This window comes from Rattus norvegicus, chromosome 1, assembly GCF_021556685.1.
Source record: "Rattus norvegicus strain SHRSP/BbbUtx chromosome 1, alternate assembly SHRSP_T2T, whole genome shotgun sequence".
Lineage (NCBI taxonomy): Eukaryota > Metazoa > Chordata > Mammalia > Rodentia > Muridae > Rattus > Rattus norvegicus.
Genome location: NC_141534.1, coordinates 102,486,847 through 102,495,911, shown reverse-complemented (window position 1 = coordinate 102,495,911; position 9,065 = coordinate 102,486,847).

The following is a 9,065-nucleotide window of genomic DNA, read 5'->3' as shown; positions in this document are numbered from 1 at the left end:
CACATGGAAACAACCCTGGATATAGAAAACCAAAAGAAGAGACAAGAGCTGTAGATACAAGCTTCACCAACAGAATACAAGAGATGGAAGAGAGAATCTCAGGAGCAGAAGATTCCATAGAAATCATTGACTCAACTGTCAAAGATAATGTAAAGCGGAAAAAGCTACTGGTCCAAAACATACAGGAAATCCAGGACTCAATGAGAAGATCAAACCTAAGGATAATAGGTATAGAAGAGAGTGAAGACTCCCAGCTCAAAGGACCAGTAAATATCTTCAACAAAATCATAGAAGAAAACTTCCCTAACCTAAAAAAAGAGATACCCATAGACATACAGGAAGCCTACAGAACTCCAAATAGATTGGACCAGAAAAGAAACACCTCCCGTCACATAATTGTCAAAACACCAAACGCACAAAATAAAGAAAGAATATTAAAAGCAGTAAGGGAAAAAGGTCAAGTAACATATAAAGGGAGACCTATCAGAATCACACCAGACTTCTCGCCAGAAACTATGAAGGCCAGAAGATCCTGGACTGATGTTATACAGACCCTAAGAGAACACAAATGCCAGCCCAGATTACTGTATCCAGCAAAACTCTCAATTAACATTGATGGAGAAACCAAGATATTCCATGACAAAACCAAATTTACACAATATCTTTCTACAAATCCAGCACTACAAAGGATAATAAATGGTAAAGCCCAACATAAGGAGGCAAGCTATACCCTAGAAGAAGCAAGAAACTAATCGTCTTGGCAACAAAACAAAGAGAATGAAAGCACACAAACATAACCTCACATCAAATATGAATATAACGGGAAGCAATAATCACTATTCCTTAATATCTCTCAATATCAATGGCCTCAACTCCCCAATAAAAAGACATAGATTAACAAACTGGATACGCAACGAGGACCCTGCATTCTGCTGCCTACAGGAAACACACCTCAGAGACAAAGACAGACACTATCTCAGAGTGAAAGGCTGGAAAACAACTTTCCAAGCAAATGGTCAGAAGAAGCAAGCTGGAGTAGCCATTCTAATATCAAATAAAATCAATTTCCAACTAAAAGTCATAAAAAAAAAAAAAGATAAGGAAGGACACTTCATATTCATCAAAGGAAAAATCAACCAAGATGAACTCTCAATCCTAAACATCTATGCCCCAAATACAAGGGCACCTACATATGTAAAAGAAACCTTACTAAAGCTCAAAACACACATTGCACCTCACACAATAATAGTGGGAGATTTCAACACCCCACTCTCATCAATGGACAGATCATGGAAACAGAAATTAAACAGTGATGTAGACAGACTAAGAGAAGTCATGAGCCAAATGGACTTAACGGATATTTATAGAACATTCTATCCTAAAGCAAAAGGATATACCTTCTTCTCAGCTCCTCATGGTACTTTCTCCAAAATTGACTATATAATTGGTCAAAAAACGGGCCTCAACAGGTACAGAAAGATAGAAATAATCCCATGCGTGCTATCGGACCACCACGGCCTAAAACTGGTCTTCAATAACAATAAGGGAAGAATGCCCACATATACGTGGAAATTGAACAATGCTCTACTCAATGATAACCTGGTCAAGGAAGAAATAAAGAAAGAAATTAAAAACTTTTTAGAATTTAATGAAAATGAAGGTACAACATACCCAAACTTATGGGACACAATGAAAGCTGTGCTAAGAGGAAAACTCATAGCGCTGAGTGCCTGCAGAAAGAAACAGGAAAGAGCATATGTCAGCAGCTTGACAGCACACCTAAAAGCTCTAGAACAAAAAGAAGCAAATACACCCAGGAGGAGTAGAAGGCAGGAAATAATCAAACTCAGAGCTGAAATCAACCAAGTAGAAACAAAAAGGACCATAGAAAGAATCAACAGAACCAAAAGTTGGTTCTTTGAGAAAATCAACAAGATAGATAAACACTTAGCCAGACTAACGAGAGGACACAGAGAGTGTGTCCAAATTAACAAAATCAGAAATGAAAAGGGAGACATAACTACAGATTCGGAGGAAATTCAAAAAATCATCAGATCTTACTATAAAAACCTATATTCAACAAAATTTGAAAATCTTCAGGAAATGGACAATTTCCTAGACAGATACCAGGTATCGAAGTTAAATCAGGAACAGATAAACCAGTTAAACAACCCCATAACTCCTAAGGAAATAGAAGCAGTCATTAAAGGTCTCCCAACCAAAAAGAGCCCAGGTCCAGATGGGTTTAGTGCAGAATTCTATCAAACCTTCATAGAAGACCTCATACCAATATTATCCAAACTATTCCACAAAATTGAAACAGATGGAGCCCTACCGAATTCCTTCTATGAAGCCACAATTACTCTTATACCTAAACCACACAAAGACACAACAAAGAAAGAGAACTTCAGACCAATTTCCCTTATGAATATCGACGCAAAAATACTCAATAAAATTCTGGCAAACCGAATTCAAGAGCACATCAAAACAATCATCCACCATGATCAAGTAGGCTTCATCCCAGGCATGCAGGGATGGTTTAATATACGGAAAACCATCAACGTGATCCATTATATAAACAAAATGAAAGAACAGAACCACATGATCATTTCATTAGATGCTGAGAAAGCATTTGACAAAATTCAACACCCCTTCATGATAAAAGTCCTGGAAAGAATAGGAATTCAAGGCCCATACCTAAACATAGTAAAAGCCATATACAGCAAACCAGTTGCTAACATTAAAGTAAATGGAGAGAAACTTGAAGCAATCCCACTAAAATCAGGGACTAGACAAGGCTGCCCACTCTCTCCCTACTTATTCAATATAGTTCTTGAAGTTCTAGCCAGAGCAATCAGACAACAAAAGGAGATCAAAGGGATACAGATCGGAAAAGAAGAGGTCAAAATATCACTATTTGCAGATGACATGATAGTATATTTAAGTGATCCCAAAAGTTCCACCAGAGAACTACTAAAGCTGATAAACAACTTCAGCAAAGTGGCTGGGTATAAAATTAACTCAAATAAATCAGTTGCCTTCCTCTATACAAAAGAGAAACAAGCCGAGAAAGAAATTAGGGAAACGACACCCTTCATAATAGACCCAAATAATATAAAGTACCTCGGTGTGACTTTAACCAAGCAAGTAAAAGATCTGTACAATAAGAACTTCAAGACACTGAGGAAAGAAATTGAAGAAGACCTCAGAAGATGGAAAGATCTCCCATGCTCATGGATTGGCAGGATTAATATGGTAAAAATGGCCATTTTACCAAAAGCAATCTACAGATTCAATGCAATCCCCATCAAAATACCAATCCAATTCTTCAAAGAGTTAGACAGAACAATTTGCAAATTCATCTGGAATAACAAAAAACCCAGGATAGCTAAAACTATCCTCAACAATAAAAGGACATCAGGGAGAATCACTATCCCTGAACTCAAGCAGTATTACAGAGCAATAGTGATAAAAACTGCATGGTATTGGTACAGAGACAGACAGATAGACCAATGGAATAGAATTGAAGACCCAGAAATGAACCCACACACCTATGGTCACTTGATTTTTGACAAAGGAGCCAAAACCATTCAATGGAAAAAGACAGCATTTTCAGCAAATGGTGCTGGTTCAACTGGAGGTCAACATGTAGAAGAATGCAGATCGATCCATGCTTATCACCCTGTACAAAGCTTAAGTCCAAGTGGATCAAGGACCTCCACATCAAACCAGACACACTCAAACTAATAGAAGAAAAACTAGGGAAGCATCTGGAACACATGGGCACTGGAAAAAATTTCCTGAACAAAACACCAATGGCTTATGCTCTAAGATCAAGAATCGACAAATGGGATCTCATAAAACTGCAAAGCTTCTGTAAGGCAAAGGACACTGTGGTTAGGACAAAACGGCAACCAACAGATTGGGAAAAGATCTTTACCAATCCTACAACAGATAGAGGCCTTATTTCCAAAATATACAAAGAACTCAAGAAGTTAGACCGCAGGGAAACAAATAACCCTATTAAAAAATGGGGTTCAGAGCTAAACAAAGAATTCACAGCTGAGGAATGCCGAATGGCTGAGAAACACCTAAAGAAATGTTCAACATCTTTAGTCATAAGGGAAATGCAAATCAAAACAACCCTGAGATTTCACCTCACACCAGTGCGATTGGCTAAGATCAAAAACTCAGGTGACAGCAGATGCTGGCGAGGATGTGGAGAAAGAGGAACACTCCTCCATTGTTGGTGGGATTGCAGACTGGTAAAACCATTCTGGAAATCAGTCTGGAGGTTCCTCAGAAAATTGGACATTGAACTGCCTGAGGATCCAGCTATACCTCCCTTGGGCATATACCCAAAAGATGCCTCAACATATAAAAGAGACACGTGCTCCACTATGTTCATCGCAGCCTTATTTATAATAGCCAGAAAATGGAAAGAACCCAGATGCCCTTCAACAGAGGAATGGATACAGAAAATGTGGTACATCTACACAATGGAATATTACTCAGCTATCAAAAACAATGCCTTTATGAAATTCGTAGGCAAATGGTTGGAACTGGAAAATATCATCCTGAGTGAGCTAACCCAATCACAGAAAGACATACATGGTATGCACTCATTGATAAGTGGCTATTAGCCCAAATGCTTGAATTACCCTAGATCCCTAGAACAAACGAAACTCAAGACGGATGATCAAAATGTGAATGCTTCACTCCTTCTTTAAATGAGGAAAAAGAATACCCTTGGCAGGGAAGGGAGAGGCAAAGATTAAAACAGAGACTGAAGGAACACCCATTCAGAGCCTGCCCCACATGTGGCCCATACATATACAGCCACCCAATTAGACAAGATGGATGAAGCAAAGAAGTGCAGACCGACAGGAGCCGGATGTAGATCGCTCCTGAGAGACACAGCCAGAATACAGCAAATATAGAGGCGAATGCCAGCAGCAAACCACTGAACTGAGAATAGGTCCCCTATTGAAGGAATCAGAGAAAGAACTGGAAGAGCTTGAAGGGGCTCGAGACCCCAAAAGTACAACAATGCCAAGCAACCAGAGCTTCCAGGGACTAAGCCACTACCTAAAGACTATACATGGACTGACCCTGGACTCTGACCCCATAGGTAGCAATGAATATCCTAGTAAGAGCACCAGTGGAAGGGGAAGCCCTGGGTCCTGCTAAGACTGAACCCCCAGTGAACTAGTCTATGGGGGGAGGGCGGCAATGGGGGGAGGGTTGGGAGGGGAACACCCATAAGGAAGGGGAGGGGGGAGGGGGATGTTTGCCCGGAAACCGGGAAAGGGAATAACACTCGAAATGTATATAAGAAATACTCAAGTTAATAAAAAAAAAAAAAAAAAAAAAAAGATCCTTGCAATCAAATTAAACGATATAGAATAAGAGGAGTGAGAAAATATGGCACCTTTTCTTTTTCTTCTTCTTCTTCCTTTTTTTTAAATTTTTGCTTTTTTTCCTTTTTAGATTAAAGGCCGAATAATTCACTACATGCAGTCAAGACGTTGTTACAAGCTGTTTAATTATTTTCAGACCAGGTATAAAAAAAAGTGCCCAGGAGATTTATCTGGTGTGTTAACACATTATTATTTACACCAAGGTGACATTTTAATAGCAAGGGGGAGCATGAGCCCCCTCCCAACCCCTACACATGTTTTGCCACATCCTGCTCTGAGTGCACATGACTTAGCTCTGTCAATGATGATGAAATGTAGAAAGCAGGCACCTGCTGGGGTCCTTAAACTTTTCCAGAGAAAAATATACATAATTAAGGAATTGTGGGCACTCACCTCTGATTTATTATTAAAGGGGCATACCTTGCGCACCATTTGCTCTCTGGCTTGGCATTAAGCAGACAAGTGATTAAGCACTAACATGCTGGGGGGGGGTCTCCCAACATGTTCCTCTTGCTTGCCACAATCGGGCCACCTGTTCTCAAGGAGCAAAAGAGGAACAGCACAGCACGCCAGAATAGGAAGTGGGAGCCAGGCATCTGCGAGCCTTCTGGCCGTCCACTGGCTCAGGTTTGCTTTGTTATTGGTTTTTAAGAGAGTAGAGGTCATGGTTGATCGCCTTCCGGGGCTGGCTGGATCTGGATTCAAGTTCTTTCTATACTACTTTCTGAGTTGAGGTGCCTTTGCCAAATGGGATAATGCCTTCTGTCTTCTAAGAGTATTGAGACCCTCGGGAAGTCTCCAGGGCATCTAAGCGCTTATGTTCACACTTCAGCTCAAGTATCAAATCCACATTCAAGACAGCAAGAGCTGAGAGGTGGTGATTCCAGTCTTACCTCATTAAAAAAAAAAAAAAAAAACAATCCCTCCAACAGCAATGGGACAGTATCGGCAGGGAGCTTTTCTCTCCTCGGTGACATTTAGGTTACTTCTCTTATTGCTGTGACAAAATATTCTGACCAAAGCAACTTAAAGGAAGAAGGCATTATTTTGGCTCAGAGTTCCAGGGTACAGTCCATCATGGAGAGACGTCATGGTGGCAGAGGCTGAAGGAAGCTGATCCTACTATATGCACAGGATTCAGCAACAGACAAAAACTGGCAATCAGCTGACTTTTTTTGTTAGTTTTCTATTTGTTTATCTTTGAAACCTGGTCTCATTATGTAGCTCTGGATGGCCTGCAACTTGCCATGTAGATCAGGCTACGCTTTAACCCCTACATATGAGGATAGGGGTTAAAAGCTGAACATATTAGGAAGACTCTAGACTAGACTAGACTAGACTAGACTAGACTAGACTAGACGACTAGACTAAACCAGACCAGAAAGAAACAGCTCCTGACTAGAGAATGACTAAGATCTTTCAAGTAATGGCTTCCTGGAAAACTATCAGAAATCCTCAGTGCTGGTAAGCTGGAGAAGGACTGAAAAAGGCATTGAGCTGTCACTTACTTGCAGAGGGGAACATATAGGCCAAAGGGGAGTGCCTTAGGGTTTTACTGCTGTGAACAGACACCACAACCAAGGCAACTCTTATAAGAGCAACATTTAATTGGGGCTGGCTTAAACGTTCAGAGGTTCAGTCCATTATCATCAAGGTGGGAGCATGGCAGTGTCCAGGCAGCCATGGTGCAGGAAGAGCTGAGAGTTCTACATCTTTATCTGAAGTCTTCTAGGAGAAGACTGGCTTCCAGGCAGCTAGGACTAAGGTCTTAAAGCTCATGCCCAGGTGACGCACTTCCTCCAACAAAGCCACACCTACTCTAAGAAGGCCACACCTCCAAATAGTACCACGCCCTGGGCCAAGGATATTCAAACCACCACGGGGAGCATGTTACAAGCTAGACAAGCACAAAGAGAGAATGAGGAAGAGGGGAAGAAGAAGGTGGGGGGAGTGAAGATGTAGTGCCCAAACACCCCTCCAGTGACTGTTGGTTAAGCACATGGACCTGTGGAAGGACATTCTACATCCAAACCCTGTGAGTATAGATTTGAACAGGGCTCTCATTGGTCATTCTCATGTCCACCACTGGTACAGAGTTACGTATCCTCACTGAATCTTAGAGCAAAGCCTTGGCTGGTTCTATTTTATAGAACCAAAATTCAGGAGATGAGAGGTTTGGTGGCCTACTTGAAGTCTTCTCCAGCCTTCTCTGACTGAAGTTCCTGACAAAGCTCATGCGTAGGAAGAGTCATAGGCTAAGGAAAGAAGGAAAGAGTTGCCCTGGCCAAGCCACCTTGATCACATTATTAGCTGACCACCCTCATAGCACCACGTGCCACTTGTGTTAAACTCATGTGACTGACAAGCCCTTGGTGGCCTGTGTCACCCCTCTCACTTCCATTTCACTTCCCTTGTCCGCAACTGTAGTGCCTTGACCCTCTTCCTTGGTGTCCTCCTTGTTTTTTCTTGCCTGGAGGACTGATCACTCCCACCTCTGCCTGCAAAGGCTCTTCTATCCCAGGGGTGAAGAAGGTGACTGCACCTCATTTTGCTTTGCTTTTCTTGCCAACCAGTCACAGAACTGTGGTTCTCGTTTCTTCCTTTAGGACACCCTGAGGTTACCCTTGCATGCTGTAAAGCAGGCTCCCCTTGGAAGCAGGCCTGACTTATTTACCCCATAGTTTCACTGTGTGCATTTTACGTAAATGACTAAATCTTCTCTGACACCATAAGTGGCATGCCTGACTTTAAACAAGCCAATCACCACGTCCCTCCATGAGTTAAGTTTTACATGTGCTCTCCCATTGAGCTACAGGCCTGGCATTCCTGTTTTGCTACCATTTGCTGGCTTCTCTGCAGATGCCTCATTTTCCCAGTCCCAATCCTCATTTGCTGTTTCATTACTCTTTTGCATATCCCATTGGCTTTACTATAGTTAGTGTGTACAATGGATCTACCTATCAGATTGATACAATCATGTCCTTCAGAGTTTGCCTATTAAGAAGTGTCTTTTTGTACTCCAGCCCAGCCTCTAAAGCTGTATCATTAGCTACAGAGTGTCTTCTGACTTAATCAGATAACGTGTTTAACCCACTTGGATGTTTTATTAATTCCTTAAGCTCTGGTGCCTCCAGTGCTTCGATCCCACCTACTGCATTAACAGGCTCATTGGCATTCTTCGAGCAGGACCTGTGCAATGTGAAATGGGAAGATAAGGCTCCCAACGATCTGTTCACCCGGGCACCGTGCATGTGCCCACCTCATGCACACGTCAGGAAGAGGGAAATGAGGAGTAAGAACTGCATATGCCTTCCAGTGGGAACTGTCACAGCCCGGCCCAGCAACCGGCCTAAGCAGGTATGGAGCAAAGGCCTTTCATTGGAAAGAGTCAGGAAAGCAAGGACTTTTTTTTTCCTTCTTCAGTCTGCTTCCTCTCGTCCCTGACAACAAGCACACTCTTTGTGAAGGCAAATTGGATTTTTTTTTTTAAGTTTCAAAGACATGTGCTACAAGGGGGCCCAAAGCAGAATGGAGACAGAAAGTTCAAATTCTTTAGCCAGGCATTCCCTCATGCCCTGGCCTCCACTCTGAGGTCTTTGCTGCCCGGAACCCAACTGTCACAATTAGAGAAAGAAAAGTGTGGTT